Source organism: Eimeria tenella, genomic scaffold (assembly GCF_000499545.2).
Source record: "Eimeria tenella Houghton genomic scaffold, Eth_scaff122, whole genome shotgun sequence".
Taxonomy (NCBI): domain Eukaryota; phylum Apicomplexa; class Conoidasida; order Eucoccidiorida; family Eimeriidae; genus Eimeria; species Eimeria tenella.
Genome location: NW_013541488.1, coordinates 45,433 through 61,813, shown reverse-complemented (window position 1 = coordinate 61,813; position 16,381 = coordinate 45,433).

Here is a 16,381-nt window from a genome sequence, read left to right as displayed (position 1 = left end):
AACTGGTCTTGCTTGCGGTGAAAATCCAACTATAGCCTTCATGTCTGGCTTGGGGCTGAAGGCGATAGGGAAATTTTGTGGGGCTTGTTGCGGCGTACAAATTTTTAGCAACTAGCATACGGGGGCAAATTCAAACATATTTTGAGTACAGGTCGTAAGTTTCAGAGAAAAATGACCGCGCAAGTACTTTTCGTGGACGCCTTCTGTCTTAGATTGTTTCAGACAAGCTGCAGGTTAGTAGCATCATTCTGCCTGTTATCGGACACTCCCAGGCCGTACGTTTACGAAAAGCTGTTTTGTTTCTCCCCTCAGAAAGAGGTTTCTATACTTGTGCTGTTCCTGCCTGCTGTTTAGTGCGCGGCGGCGCCTGTGCCCTACAGAAGATCAGAATGCATATTTGTGTGCGCAACCTGTGCAGCTTCAGAAACTCCCAGCGCCGATTCGGTGATCCCTGCATTGGATGCTGCAATGTCTGTATTTGACTATCGGGTGTGGTTACAATATGGGTCAGATGGTGATATCCGCCCATATTTACAAAATATTATGAATGCACCGAAGCAGTCTACCACTGCATGTCTAAAACTGCAAGGCAGAAAATTTAGAAAGACGAGCACATTTTTAGGGCAAAAGTGAGCTCGTGAACTTCCGTATGTAGTATCATGCGAGGCAACGCCATGCTGCCCCGTTACGTTTGAGCTGACGCAACTGCACTAATCCTTTACGCTTGCCGAAAATCTGTAACGAATGCCCTTCCTAGCGCAAAAGGAAGCTCGTGAACTTCCGTGTGTACTGTTTGAGCTGATGGCTCTGTTCGGAGTACTTGCAATTTTCACGTTCCAGGCTGGTGTTGTCTTAATCTGCCAGCGGCTGCCAGTAGAGGTTTCAGTCGAGCTCACTGCTGTTTAGCTACCGCAGACTTAACGTTTTGTTGTGGTCACGCACAAATCTTACTTAAACTGTGTTGCGCTGCACGGAAATGGTCGGCGTCTCCGCTTTTTAAACATGCTTGACTGTCGACACCACAAGTAAGCTTGCTTTCTTCTCAGCCAGTATGTTTAGAAATGCTTCTCAGAGGGGAGGTTTCCCTACGTTAAATAAGAGGAGACGCTTACCAGTCATTCCAGCGCATTGAGAAGTCTTGTTCATGAAAAGCGACATCATTCACACATCACTAACATTTTCAGGCAAAAAATAACATTTTGAAGCACGATCTTGATCAGACTACATCCGACCCAAAGCTATTGGATCAGCTGAATCTGATTTGGCGGATGGAAAGGATGTAGTTTATACGAGAACGTTGCTCTTCAGTCTATTCATTAGCATGTATTCAATAAAACTTCTTCAGCAAGTTACTGATATCACTGATGCTGCTTGCTTTCTCTGCCAGCGACGGGCATAGGTGCATTGCGGCTCAGTGGTAATATGTGAATACCGGTAATTATTCAGGAAGTATGTTGCAGCTGGCAGTGCATATTGCAGTGTGCCTCAGTTCGATATTTGGCGGCGTCGCCACCATCATGGCTCAAGACGACTACTCGCAGAAACTCCTAACTGCAAGGTACGACTTAACCCTCACATCACCTTACAAGAAACGCTGTGCGATCCAGTCAGTTCGTTACCTTCTATGCTGCATGCAAGTGGCCGGATGCGTGCCCTTCCAGTGCAAGCAAACTACAATAATATCTAGAAGTCTATTGAAAAAGACAAGGATTATGCGCCTAAAGGCATGACCGTCAGATAGGCTATGCGTTGCCCGCTGGCTTCACAAGTAACGCTTGACTGCTATCAAAAATCGCTCATTAGGACGTGCGTTTTCTTCGAAGGCCCTTTTCGCGTTGCTGTCTGTACCGGTGGTTGGCAAGCAGCTGGTGCTCATGACGCTCTTTTTGTATGTGTGCCGTCAGCTTGAAGAGGTAATGCTGTAGGGCTTAAGATGCGCCCAATCTACCATTACTATCATCAGCTCACAGCCGGATGCAATGCCAAAAATTTTTTTCCTTGCTCAAATTGTTCAATTAAGTCAAGAGAAAAGTGTATAAATGCTGAATACTTAGATACACATGAGCATTGTGGACTCTGATCATGCAGAATCAGCAGCTTTGTCAGGGTATGATGAACAGTGTGATGATCACACCGTTAGAGTTGTGCACATTATGATACTTGCTGCATTGTCGCCTTGGTACAGCGCTACAACGTCTGTAAACAGAGCATGTTACGTAATTTGACTTCTCTGACTATTGCTAGACAAAATAGACGAGCGTTTCTTACGAACTACAGTATCAGCAGGGAAAAACAGCTTATGTGAAACTTAAAACGTTACCTAAAAGCCTTCCAAATATGGGACTCGGCGGTGAACAGTCACTGTGTGTTGCCAAAAGATCTGCGCGTAGATATTTGGCCATGGGAACAGCAAGTATGATAATGACTGGTCTGCATGCTGCACTTTGCCAAGCTTGGATATTTTTGACTAGCCTTCAAGGTATCAAAAGCTCAGCTGCACTCTTTGGAGGATATCAGGCGGCGTGCAAAGCAAAAGAAATTCTGAATTTGAGGGCGTGTGGTCCTAAAGGGGAGGAGTTCTTTCCTTGGTCGAGAGCCGGACGTCATCGCCAACTGTGACTCTTTTGGTTCTGGCTTGTGTAGACGCAACAGGAGGCGCTTTATAATGTCTGACAAGCAATTAGGAATTCAACGAAGTTTCTGGCTATCCCAATACTGAAATGGGGCCTCTATTCAGGATATGGCGATTTGGATGTCGCTGGTGTTTGACAGTCACTCTTTCTGCTAATCAGGAAGTAGGATTATTTTGGGAACCCCTTTGCTACAGACTTCCCACTCTGTACAGGCTGGATATCGTTAAGGTTTACAGTCACAGGAAAGCTGCACACAGCACAGCTGGGATGGCAAGTGCTAGGAGCCACTCAAACCTTCCGGGTAGACTGGAGTTTGGAAACATCAAGTCTTTGTGTCTGTTGATAGCAAAACGAAGCCGTCGACTTTCTTGTTGTACCTCTCAGTGTCGCATTAGCCGCAGTACTTGTATTTTTCTCGGCGAACTCAGAGAGTGGGTCATCTACTGGCTGTTTTCTAGGCGTCTTTCCTTCCTGCTTAATGCAGGGCTGGCCGATTTTGCGTACTAGACTGGCTTGGAGTACCTATTTTACTTTCCCAGTGCCAGCCCGTCCCACCAGGTAGCTGATGCTGAAGGCTACCGCCTGTATAGGACGTCAGACACATGCCATCAACTTGCTACACTGGAAATTGTGTGGGCTCGAGGCGCAACAAATGACGTTTTGGTGAATGAGAGAAACGCACCTACTATATGCATTCAGCAGTCGTGACCGCAGCTTGTACGTTTTACATTTGCTCTCCGTTTGCCTCTCGACAGTAAATCTCTGCTGGCGGTGCTCGTGTAAGCCGGGTTTCAAGTGGGGCAAAGACTCCGAATGGTTTTGTGCAAATTTGTGTATTGGCTAGATCATTCGATGTGGAAGGTTGACCTAGCAGGATCTGAGTTTATGAGAAGATTGAGTGCCTTGCTTTTGAAGAAGCCTGCCTATCAAACAATCTTGCGAAGAGTGAATTTAACCTTGTGATGAGGAGACAGTTGAGCAAGCACAAACTATGCATGCTTCATTGAGCGCGGAATGGTATACCACAATACAACACACAAGTCATCGCCAGGCGAAAGTTCTCGCAATAGCTTGCTGTAAGTTGTGTAATTAGGGAACTAGTTCATTCATTGGATACGACATTAGCTCGGAGCGCTGCTTGAAGCTTTTATTAAGGGTGGCTTAGACTTCACATGCTGGGCCTTTAAAGTTCGTACTATCTGCTTTCGTTAGCATGTGCGTTTAGTATGATGAGATTAAGTAAATGGTTCTTCAAAAGTGATGTGGTGCGATCTAAGCACCTGTTCCTTGGCCAGACCAACGGCGCAGTGGAAACTTCGCATGTACGTTTTCCTACCACAGGTGCTGTCCAAATGTGGCCGGAGTCGAACTTTTTGAAACTCTTATGGGCTCTTCATACCTTGTTGATACTTCGCGACGATTTGACATGGGGATTCTTGTTGTGGAACAAACTGTTCAGATGTGCGTCTCCGGGTTTTTTCAGTCCGTGGGTCAACTGCTGCCAGTCTCAGCCGCGTTCCCACCAGTTGCCGACTGCGGATGCAGGCAGGAACGAGCTTCTGTCTGTTTCACAGATTTACAAGGAGGCTTCTTCATTTCAGCATACATGCAAATTATAAGAAATTCCCCTGTTATACGTGAGGTGGATTAAGTAGATAGAGAAAGATAAGCGCGGTCTATCCCTTACGGCGTTATTACAATCATGGTCACAGCTAGTATGTGCCACAGGTGTATCTTATTCGGGATTAAAATAGATTAGTCTAGTCGCAGGAAGCTGCCAGAATCAGCGACTCGGTGTGTGAGAATAAGCAAATGGGCATTGATGTAATGAAGAAGCCAAGGGCTACAGGCGGAGCCTTCCAGTTGCCAACGCGTATGTCTAGAAGTGTCGACGGCATTCAAACCAGGATGTTCGTCATGACCCTCATATGGGCAAGCTTAGCAGCACGTTTGCGGATCTCTTTTGCGTAGTTATCCTCAGGCCGCATCATTCTTGCCTCTATATAGTCTCTTTTTCGTTAGTAGACTCTAGACAGGCTGATAAATCAGCATGCGCTCGAGAAGCCACGGAGCTAAAAGGCCGAAGTGTTCGCTGCTGATAGCAGCCCTGCAGGACTGGTCTCTGAGCAATGTTGCGCATCAGCCTCGCAGCTGTGCTGAATGTTTCAACGTTGTTCTCCAGATAGTGCGTTTTGCATTTGTGTATTTGCACTTGGGAAGACATCAACGTGCGGAGTTGCATTCCTAGCTAGGGAGCGCGTCTGTGGTTTTAATAACGCGGTCCAACTCCCATTTTGCGTGCTAGCGTCGACAGCATCTGCTTGCTAAAGGCCTGAAGGCCTTGATCCAGTTACGGAATTCTGAAATGTTAGCTTCTGAGGACGAAGAGAAACAGATTCCGGTGCTTAGAGTATCTTTTTCCTGCTCATCACATTCTATGGCTTTTCATGAATATCTGGCCATACATTTGAACAGGTGGCAAGTTACAATTCCGGGACTCGCTGCTGTAAAGGAACTCGGTTCGAAGCTGCCATTCATGTGGTTTGGCAAATGGCTGCCTGTGCTCCACGTACAAAGGCGCAAAGGCCTTTGCCAGCGGACTACAGAGAGGGGAGGTACTGAAGAACAAAGGTGGGTCGTTGGCTTGTTGATCCGGACGCACGCTCAAGAAATCAGAACGAGGTGGAACCCTTCTGCATAATCTTCCATTAAAAAGCTTGTGAGTTACAACACACGTCTCTGCAATATTGGTCAACTGCAGTAATTACTCCCGACTGCAGTCGGGCTGATTTTGTCGCGTTCTTAAAACTTATTTGACTGACTGACAAAAATTGGTGTTGCTTTTTGGATGTATGCAAATGATGGAGCCAGATACTGAGGTAGCATTCGAGGTGGCACATTGCACTTCATTCAAAGTATTTACTTTCTCGCAGCATATGCTTCTACGCCGGAGCCTGCACTTGCTGATTTCTGGTTTTTGTATTATGTCCTTTAAAGCTCGGGCAAGGTTTATGCACACCAAAGAGAAATGGTTTTGCTCGTACATGAGGTGCAGGCAGCGTTGAAATTGCACTTCAGCCGCTGCCGATTGTGCCCCGAATAATACCTTTGCCTTAACTAAGTACTCAGGTACTTACTTAATCTTTACAGTTCTCTTGAATTTTAAAATGCTGCAACCTGAAGACTGATCATTGCCTATGTGGCCCTTAAACGGTGGCATTGTAAAAGCTGTCAAATTGCTAACAGGAAGTTAGTCTCACTGCTCAGTGCACTCATATCACAGGATGCTTTCACCGTATGCATAGTCTGTCATCCCGGTTATCTCGTACTCATTCAATCAGAATATTTGAGTAGGCACATAGCAACCATTTTCGAGCAGGCAGCAGAAAATGGCTAGGTGCATTTCGTCATCCGCCCCCTAAGGTCACTAGGAGAGTCGTTCTTCGGGCGTTTCACTAGGCTTAATCCCGTCATATACCAATCGGTACTGGATTATACTAAGGATGTGCGCTTTTATATTCAAGACCAGTGGCTGTAGTCCTCCTATACGGTATAGCTTGGCACCAAATGTTGCTCATTGTTAGGTAGAATCGCACGTTTGAAGGCATTATTATGGTCAGTTCGAAAAGGCATCTGCTAGATTGGCATTTAGGAGTGTCATAACCGAAAGCTCTTCACTGGTAGGTCATTTTCGGAGCCAGAAACTGAGCCGTGGTTGCCTTTGCTCTTGTATTTTTGATCCTTGAAAAACTGCGCTCTTCTGCAAAAGGAAGTGAGCTAGGTGTTCCGCTAGCGTAGAATGTGTACAGCAAGGCCGTCAACTCTGAAAAAGACGGAACGATTCTTCTTCCATTTACGCAGATAATTTTGCCGACCACTGGCTTTACAACAATGGGCACGCACCACATGCTCATGTTGCTTGAAAGGTTTGAACACAGATCGTATGTTTGCAAAGCGTGTGTTCACTATAGATGTGCCTACGCTGTGCCCTCTACACTGCATATGGCCAGTAGAAGCCTACTATGCCTTGAGTAAAACGCCAAGCCAAGCTGACGTGCCGCACAGCTGTGTATTCATGAAGATACAGCCTTTTGTCTTCCAACGAAAGGAGGTGAGTTTACTTACCCTTCTCCAGGACGTGCAGGTTGCTTTGTGAAAAGCGATCTAGGCACGAAGCCATTCACTTTTTCCTGTAAAGCTTCCTGCCTACGAACTGGTGCAGAAAGTATGTCTTAAGGGGCGGGTTCTTTTCTTCTTATGAGCTAAGGCAGTGCACACGGCCATATTTTCTAGGTTTCCTTGTGAGCTTGTGTCGATTCCTACAAAACGTTCGTTTCCCGCTGAATTTCAGCCGAGTCGTCCTGTGGGAACCGGCGCAAAAATCTTCCTGAAGCAGGTTCCTGCGGGCTACTGAAGGACTTTGGCATACTTGCCACGATGCTAAGCTTTGTGTTGCCGCTTTGTCATGCTCTAGCCAGAACAGTGCTGCGATACGTTGATCACAGCAAGTATGTCGGCGAATTGTCTTTACCTAGTTATCTTCCGTTTTAGTCTGCAGATGTGGCGTGCCGAAGCGCGCCATGCCTGCCCATGTGAGCCGCAGCAGGGCTAGCTGGCGGCGCAGCCAAAAGCAGGCCCTGTGGCGGCTCAGCTTTCTCAGAGAATATTTCTTGGCAGCAACACATGCCAGCGCGGAGCCGTTAGCTGCCCCTTAAAGCACGACTAATTTTTCAAATTTCACCCAAAGAGTTTTAAAAACGAGGAAAGCTGCGTGTAATCAATATAACCAGAAAGTGCGACTTAATTTTACTGCTAGGCATTGATTCTTGTTGTCACGCTTGCCACCTTGTGAGCCTGATCAAAAATTTTTGCATGCAAGACTCAGTTGCATCCGTTGTAAATTTTCGTCTTATGAGAAGTTTTGTCTTAGGGCTCGTGCGAAGTGCAGAACTGACAACTGCAACGAAATAGTGAAAAGCATAGAGGGGGATACCAGACGGACTTTAGCACAGTCGACGTGCCGAACTCTTGTTGTTGGTTCTTGCAGAAAGTGAGAATTTAAGTGATGGACATGCACTACTTTGTTCATCCCTGAACCTTTTGTAAGTGGTTTTATCTGAAGTAGACTTGATATTTGAAAAACTGAAGGTTCGCTTCGTGACACCCATTGAAACTCCAAGCATTCTTGCAGAATTTCGCAAGAGTTTTCATTTTTTAGGTTGTACGTTGTTTACTGCAGAGGCTAGAACATCACCTTCATGTGCTATGTCCATCTCCTGAACCTTGCGGGTCATCTTACTGTTTTTAGCACATTTTTCATTCAAGGTAGGAGTTTCTGGAGTTGCAGAGAATACGCACGAGCACAGACGCTTTAATCACTTTGCTAGCCAGGGAAATGATGACTTCGTATGGCCTTCATGCACTGGAACATTCATGCCGGAAGAAATGCTAACCAAACGCCTGGTTGAAGTGTGTAAGGTTTCGCTATTCACCCATGCTGGAAGTTGAATATTACGTGCCGCACCTCCTTTCCTGAAATAGCAAAAATCCTGACTGCAGCAGCGTGTGGCTTTTGCAGCTTATTTAGGGGCAGCCCGCTGTTTACACGGCACTCCGCTCGCCGTGATCGAGACTTGCATGCAAAGGGCAAATCGTTTAGGCGAGTGGACGTCCCCAAAATTGTCACAATTCAATATTTGGCCTACAAAACGGGGGGACCTGTCGTGTGGCTTACCGGTTGTTGCACTAGCTTTTGTACGCCGTCTTCGATGCCAGCGGACGCAGTAACTCTGCATGGCGCGGCACTCCTCGGAGATATGCGCGACTTTGTACTTACTCGTGACTGAGCTACAGGCTGTAGGTATTTACAGTACCAAATGCTTTGCAAAGTGCACTTCATGCATTTTACTGCCAAATTCTGATTCCCGTTCTGTTTAGGAGCAAAAAACACTTGCCTGTAGTCAGACAGTGTAGTAAGCTTGCCACCTATCATTTTGCCCTAATGCGTCGCTAACAAATCATTAGCGGAAATGTCATGCCAAATATATGGCATTTTTGCACCTTCACTCGGTGTTTATGTAGAGCAGTGATGCCAAGATTTTATCCCGGGAACAGAGGGTGAGCGCTAGCTTTTACCAATGTGTTTGCGCGAAATGGGAGCTTAGCGCAAGAACTACCGAGAACGTTTTGTCAATGGATTGAAAGTGGTTTTTGCCAGAGGCATGATACAGGCTGCTGGCAGCTGCTCTCCTATTGACAAAATGTAGATCGTACGTTCGTTGCTTTTTGAGACTCACACAAAGTGTTTGGCAGTGCTCCGGGGCATCCACCAAAGGGCCGTGACACTGCGCAAAAGTATCATTCAGCCACGCGTCGAATTGTCATTGCATTCTGGTTTGGTCAAAGATCGTGCGTGTTCTCGGTCGTCTCCACGGAGCGCCAAATAATCACCGTGGTTTGTGCTTGTACTTCTTCTATTTGTGACTGCCTTGTTCTCTAGACGAATTGAGCCATAAAACCGCACTACATGTAGGAGGTGAGTCCATGTGTGCGTTTGTTTGCATATTGCATCAGCGAACACGCAAGTGGACAAGCAGCTGAGGTCTTTTAGTAACTAAATTTTGCGTGTCCTTCTCTTGTGTAATCCTAACTTTAGGACGTGCGTTGCAGGCTGAATGTAGTTAAAAGTCCAACAAGGAGAGTATTCTTTTCTTAATACCAGCATTCTTGGGACGCAGGACATCAGCGAGAATCATGCAGATGCCGATAGCGCTGCGTGAAGGCGCACCTTTAGTTTCATCTCTAAGAATAGATCACCGTACGCCCAGGTCGTGCGTACTTCACACAGGAACAGGCAGGGATCCTAGTCAAGAAACAGCAGCTTTCAGAGAAAGGTTGCATTAACGGTACCTTTCACAATCTCAAACGGGATCGCGAAATGCTTGGAGTTGGGCGAATTTCATATTGAACGATCGGCTGAGAGTTATCTTACGGCGGCTTTCCGTTACTAAGCGCTGCATGTAGTCTGAACAGAGAAACGGAACAACGCGTATCATCTTGCAGAATGTGCGTCTCACCCGTAGTCGCATGTGCTGTAGTTGCACCCAAAGGCTGTACAGACAGTGCAGTTGGCCAACTACGGCAGGCTTGTCGGCTGTACAGTCTATCCTGCCTAGGGGGTACAGCGAGCGCACTCTGCGTTCCTGCCTTTCTGTGCAAGTATGCACCGTGTACCTTTTGTGACGCCATCTTTAATACCCAATGCACAACATTCCCAGGGTGTGGAAATGTCTGCAAAGCGGGTGGATGCCTGTGGAGTTTCTTTGAGCCACAGCCCTCTACAGAAGGGCCATTGTTGGTGGCTTGCAGACATTCCTTATTTTGAGGGCAGAGAGTGAGTGGCAAGTAGCCAAAGATCATGTTCAGCATATTCCATTACTTCGTGCTATTACTGAAGTTGTGACCAACGTGATGCAGCAGATGTAAAGGGACTTTTAGGAGCGAAGAGGCTATTCGGTATTTTGCTTTGGATAAAGATCGTGGGTATACAATCATGCGTTTTGCAAACAAAGGCTACACGGCGAGAGTCTTGCTTTTGTGCGGCGCATTCCGCAAAGTACGGCTTGTACGTGAGCATGCTCAGGCTGAACAATATCGTCCCTCAAGTTGGGCAAACGCACGCAATACGTGCGCGAAGTGGCACTAGAAATGAATTACCTACTGCGCTGGGTTTGCAAACTTTCGCACAGGTTTTGTGCAACCTCTTCAAAGTCCTGAAGTGCTGAATTAGTATGCACTGCATTGGTGGAGTTTCGGTTGCAAACTACTAGAAGCCTAAGGAAGAAGACTTTGAAGAAGACTTTTATTCGAATTGTATCTCGGCGCGAGTTAAATGCTGGGGAGTCGTAGCTACGGACAGACGGATAAGCTGTATAAACTAGCATTGTGTGACTGCAAGGTGGCGTGCTTGAAAATGCTATTACCTTGTCACGCCTTCACGGTATAGCCAATGCACCGCAGGAGAAAGCGCAGCAAGTGTATTTTCTGTCTTTGCATGCCTTTTTAGTTGACGTGGATGGTGTGTTTTTCAATCCATCCGTGTGAATAGCAAGTAAGTTTCGTGTGTTGAGGTGCTGGCGCTCTTATTGTTATAGTAGGTCTCTGCGGCATTCTTCGCGCAGTGCAAAACACCCATGCTACAAATAACGAATTCTTCCAAATTATACTCTTCATAGGTAGAAATTACGGGGCTCTGCTTTAGAATGTGGCTGAGGCTACAGCTTCGGTGAGCGTTTTTTCAACGCTTCATGTTGTAAGGCTCAGCGTGTGGAAATTGCGATACTTTCAGTAAGGCTGATTCGCTTGGTTTTGCGTGATCACTCGTGGTTGCAATCCAGAAAGTGCGTGTACATCACAATGGCGAGAATTGCAGAGGCTTGCAGCTTCCCTTAGGTTACATGTTCTGCTGCCTCTGTACATTGTAGTCCGTCCATGCTTTATACTTGCCGCACTAAGAATCATTTTCCCGCGTGCACGCAGTGCGCTGTGAACATTTTCTCCTTGACATATCTGCTAATTCTGCGTAGATTACGAAATGCCTGCCCCTGCGGATTATTTAGGCTTAGTGGCTGCCTGTCACGCCGCGGTGTGAACTTATTTCTCTTTGATGTACTGCATTTACCACCAAGCCAGCCAGATTTATATGCAGTATATTGTTATTTGTCAAGTTTAGAAGCGCCAATACGATCTCAAATCTCGTTTCCATGATCTGCAGAGGCGCTACCTTGTAGGACATTCAGCGGAGTGGCACATAGACAGCTGAATTATTTCATAAGAGTGTACGTTTCCTCGCAGTTTAGGCTATGCTTCACATCGGCGCCGCCGTCGGTATGAATAGTTTCTTATCTGGAAGCCACGGTCTTTGCGCATTTTTGGTCCACTTCAAACTAGGCTTGAGGCTCCTGAAGTACATCTTATCCATTGCGCAGGAGTGGTCTGATCTCCACAAGAAGTGCATTTTGCAAGCATATCTCCCATCAGTTTGTAGATCGGTTTCTACCTGCAGAACATGTTTTTAATGGCAGATGGACCTCGTAAAACGTTTTGAATAAAAGCCGGGCTAGCTCTTAAGCAAGGGCAATAATATTAGCGGCACATGGTCGTTGATGCCCAGAAAGGTGTAGCCACGATACAGAATCCCTGGTGCTAATCGCCTGATACCTCAGCCTCTGAATTTAGTTATATATTGTAAGCATCATGGCACTCGTAGGAGTCACAGTTGTCTTTTCAAGTTTGTTGGCACACAACCGCACGCACCGACGCGGGACACTCTTCATGCCTGTTACAGTTGGTACGGTGTTACTTCAGCAGGCAGCATTCCACAGTCATCTGTTTCCTCTTTCCAGGTTGTATACCCAAACGCAAAGTTACGCGACTCGTTCCTCGGTTTGGAGTGCGGTGTTTGACGAAGGCTTTCCACATGTAGAAGCGCTTCGGGGATGCCCACTGCATGCTATAAATATTAGTTCACGTGACCAGCTTGTAAGCCAACTCTCCCATCGCTTCATCTTAGTTTGCATTATTAGTGTGAAACGCAAGGAAAGCGGCGGTCCAGCCGTTTGCAGCCTTGAGCTACCAGCTGACTTCACGGCAATAGTTTTGGCGGCACGACAATGAGAGGTATATCTTGGGTGACTCTTGGCAGTGTGGCGGCATGTCCCCAGCTTTTATTTCCGAGTGGGTTTGTGGCTTCTGGGTCATTCAGCACTGGCAACAACAGCTCCTTGCCGGCCATGCTGAGACAAGCAGTTGTAAAGCAAAGATTCTGAGTACGTTTTTTCTCCAGAGAGTGAGCTAATTGAACTTGACCTTAGCATACAGAAAACAGCTGCGCATTGCTTCACCCCCTAACGATCTGGACAGTACCTGCCTCAACACTCGCTCCACATATATTGCACTGCTACTTACACGGGGGCAATGCCGTTGGACATCTAGCTGAGGGCGTCCTAGTTCCACGGTTTGCATTGGCTGTTTTCTCGCAATTTGCTTGCTTCTGCGCGTCCGTCTCACGCCATATACAGATTGTGGGTTGCTGTTCTGACTCAACACCAAGTGGCCCTGAAACATCAGACTTTCCTCCATGTGAACCACATGGGGGAAAGTCTGAACTCGTGAGCCTCGCTCCCTACACTTAAAGAGGCATGCTAAATGCAGATAGCAGTGCAGCTTCGGCCGCATTGCTGACTCGCCTATTCTGTTTCAAGATGAATAACGCTTGGAACTGTCGAAAAGTACGCTGTGATTCTTGCTGTACACTACTTCAGTGGCAGCTCATTTTGGCTAGACTTTCCTGTGCATTGCCTGCGCCCATAGCCTTCGTTGAGTGTAATGCGCCAAGGCGTGGCATCTTCATAATGCGCTGCAAGCAAATACAGACTACGTGGCAAGCATGCTGAACGTGAAGTGCCTCCAGGTCGCTGCAGTGCACGATTTGAGATGCACTGTGCTAGCTGGAAGTTGTAGCGGTACTCAACCACCTGGATACGATTTCTGAAGAGAAGTGGTCCCTTATGATCACTTAAAACCAATCATACTCATAAATTCAGAGACTGAACAGGACAAAGAACACTTTGAGCGCTGTTTCTTAGAGATACAAACGTGCTTTATCGGAAACCGTCCTCCTTCTTGCCCACCAGTGGTTCTTCGACGTGTGCACGCCAGGGGTTTCGATGAACAAGCTCTTAGTTTCCAGGACAAACTGGAATTGCATTGCATATATATGCTGCTTCAGTGATGATGTATTTTCTGTGTGACGGATGCCAACACGCAATCCGGGCTACCACCTGCTTTAGATATGTGCTTTGGAATCGAACTGTGCCTAATGCAAGAGCTCTGGCATTCCTCTCAGAAAGTGAGCATTCTCCATCTTTTCGTTCTTAATTTTTGATGCAACACAACTCAAGTTTAAACGGAGCTCTGTGTCTTGATGCAACTCAAGGCATGGATAAACGAAACCTCGGCGTTTCATGTAGGGGGTAAAACTGCGTCGACCACACCTCTCCTCTAGACTGAGCATCTCAGTGGGAATGGACAAAGTTCAGGCCGCCACACACCAGAATATGAGTATATTTAAATATAGAGAGCGAAGGACACGCATTTTAGGCATAGTGGGCCAATAAACCATCGAAATGTGAAAGCTGTGGCCTCTGGGGCTTCCGAGTGTTACATTGAACTCAGTCACAAGGCTTGCATTCTCGTGATATTTTACGTAATCCTTTTTTACGCGCGAGCCGAGTGTCCACATTATGTCAGCTTGTACTCTGCAAGAGCTACAGCAGCAGTGGAACTGTTGCTTGTACATGATGTGCTTACCATTTGGTGATTCACCAAATGGTAAGCACATCATGTACAAGTATCAAAACGTGGAACAGACTCCGCTCCCACATGATCTGTCGCCAAACGTATAATAAAAGCTGCAGTTGCAAGCGTCTTACCTCGTTGCTCAGAAAGTATGCGTTTTCTCCGTTGTTGTTAAGGGATTTGGGTTCAGCTCACCTTACGAGATTCACCTGAGTAAATTATAACTGCTCCCTCTCCCAGCATTTTAGGAGCCCAAATATATTCGTTCAATAGATGTTACGTTCTTCATCATTTGTGGGAGTGTCTTCAAAGTTGGGACGGAACAACAGGAAAACGGAGGGGACACATGTACTCTGGACTGCTAATTGCGTGCAGCCCGTGAGCTGGCTTTTCTCACCCATGCATCCCCCAGAAATAGAATATAAGTCGCAGAGAGCAGCACTCAAGTATCTGCAAGGCTGATCACAAGCGTTCAGTGACTGTGACCTTGTTAGTGGCCAAGTGTAGAATGCTCGTCGCGACGGTGATATAACGTAACTTACCACAGTGAAGCAAACATGCCAAAATAACTGTAAAGAATAATCATCCTCATGCTAGTAATCGATAAGCGGCAGCCCGAAGCTTGGGGTCCTTTAGTAGTTCAAAAAAGGCTTTGGAGCAGAATCATACGCTTAGCAAGGCCTCACCGGCGTTTTTCATGAAAATACAGTCAGTTGGTACGGAGCCTGAGTCCTCACTGTAAATGGTTAAAAAGTGCGGCAGATGCACTTCATGACAGTGTAATGCAGTTGGTGAACTCCTTTGGTGGTATTGCTACCACCAAAGGGGTTCACCAACTGCCTGTCCTACGCACTTACATTTTACAATGAAAGGACTAGCGCCATACAGCCGATGCCCCACAACACCTGCAGATCTTCTACTGGCTAGGCCTAACCCAAGCGTCACCAAAACCTGCGTTTACGTGTTGAAACAACGGTAAGAATAAAAGTCCACGCGGTGGAATGCAATACGACGCCACACCGGTTGCATCTTAAGTGCGTGGTTGCTTGAAGGCAGACTACATTTTTCCCCCTTAGTTCCTCTTTTCTGCATTGATCAAGGCTTAAATGCACTTCCGTTTTGTTTCTGAGGCGACAGGACACAAATATATCCACAGTTTGTGTTAGCAGTGTCAGCACCGTGCGTGGTTGCTAAGCGTGACTGGAGCTTGCTGTTCATGATTCATGTGGATATGTTGTGCTTTTCAAGAAGGTTAATACAATGCAGTATGACACTAAACCCGAATTGCCTGCCTAGCCGAGAATGCAACCCAGATAGTCCGTTCGGAAATATGTATTCTACGAAAGGTATGTAGAACAGCTTCCGCCGTCGTGCTTGAGGCAGACCTACCAATGCTAACCCGCAAAGAGGGCCTTCTTCCAGAAGAAAGATGTCCACGCTTTGCTTTAGTCTTCCTTTAAAGATCAGCGCACAGCTGGCCTGTTTTTTTCTCCTGTGGTTGCGGAGCAAGCAACTCCTCACTGCAGCTAGAGCCCGAAAACCAGTCGTAAACTGTTCGATTGCCGACAACCTTCACACTTATACCGTCGGCTTTTGAATATGCAGCAGCTTTTGAGTGGTCACCCGACCCGGGGCCCATTTCTTCTAGCCGCAGGGATGACGGAACCCAACAACACAAGCATGGCAAGAACAGACGAACACAGGGAGCCGCCTCTACATTATATTCCGTCAATTCAGTGCATCTGCTTGTATTTCTTGGCGGGACTTTTATAATTTGTCCAAAACATGGCATTTTCGTCGAGGGGCATGTTTAAAGTAGAATTGGCGAAATAACGCAGATATTTCAAGCAGCTGTAGACGCATATCCTACCCTGGACAAATCTTAGATGTCGCCTTGCCTTTGGGCAGCGCCTTTAGCCATGTACGCATTCAACAGCAGTGAGAAACCAACTTGAACAAAAGCCCACTCTAATTTGCTCAACGAGTGCTTTTGCATGTTGTTCTCAAGTAAATGGATTGCGTTGCTTACCATTTTACTCCGTATACAACCAAGCCGGTACAAGACGCATATACAATTTGCGCAAGCAATGTCTGTATCCCACTACGGGAAACGTGAAGAAATCACACACCAGTACTTCTGACAACGCAGAAACTGCGAGAATTGACACCTCTTCTTAGCAACAACATCGTTCGTACGTAACAAAAGTCTCTTCGTTAGCGGAAAGCACGGGGAACTTGGCAACCGCAATATGGAAAAGACTTGATTTATTTGCATATGAGAACCGAAGACACCACGCAGGACATAAAAGTGCCGATCTGCGCAGTGAATACGCCACTGGCATGCAAGCGCCCATCAGCGCAGTGAATACGCCACTCAAAATCTACATGAA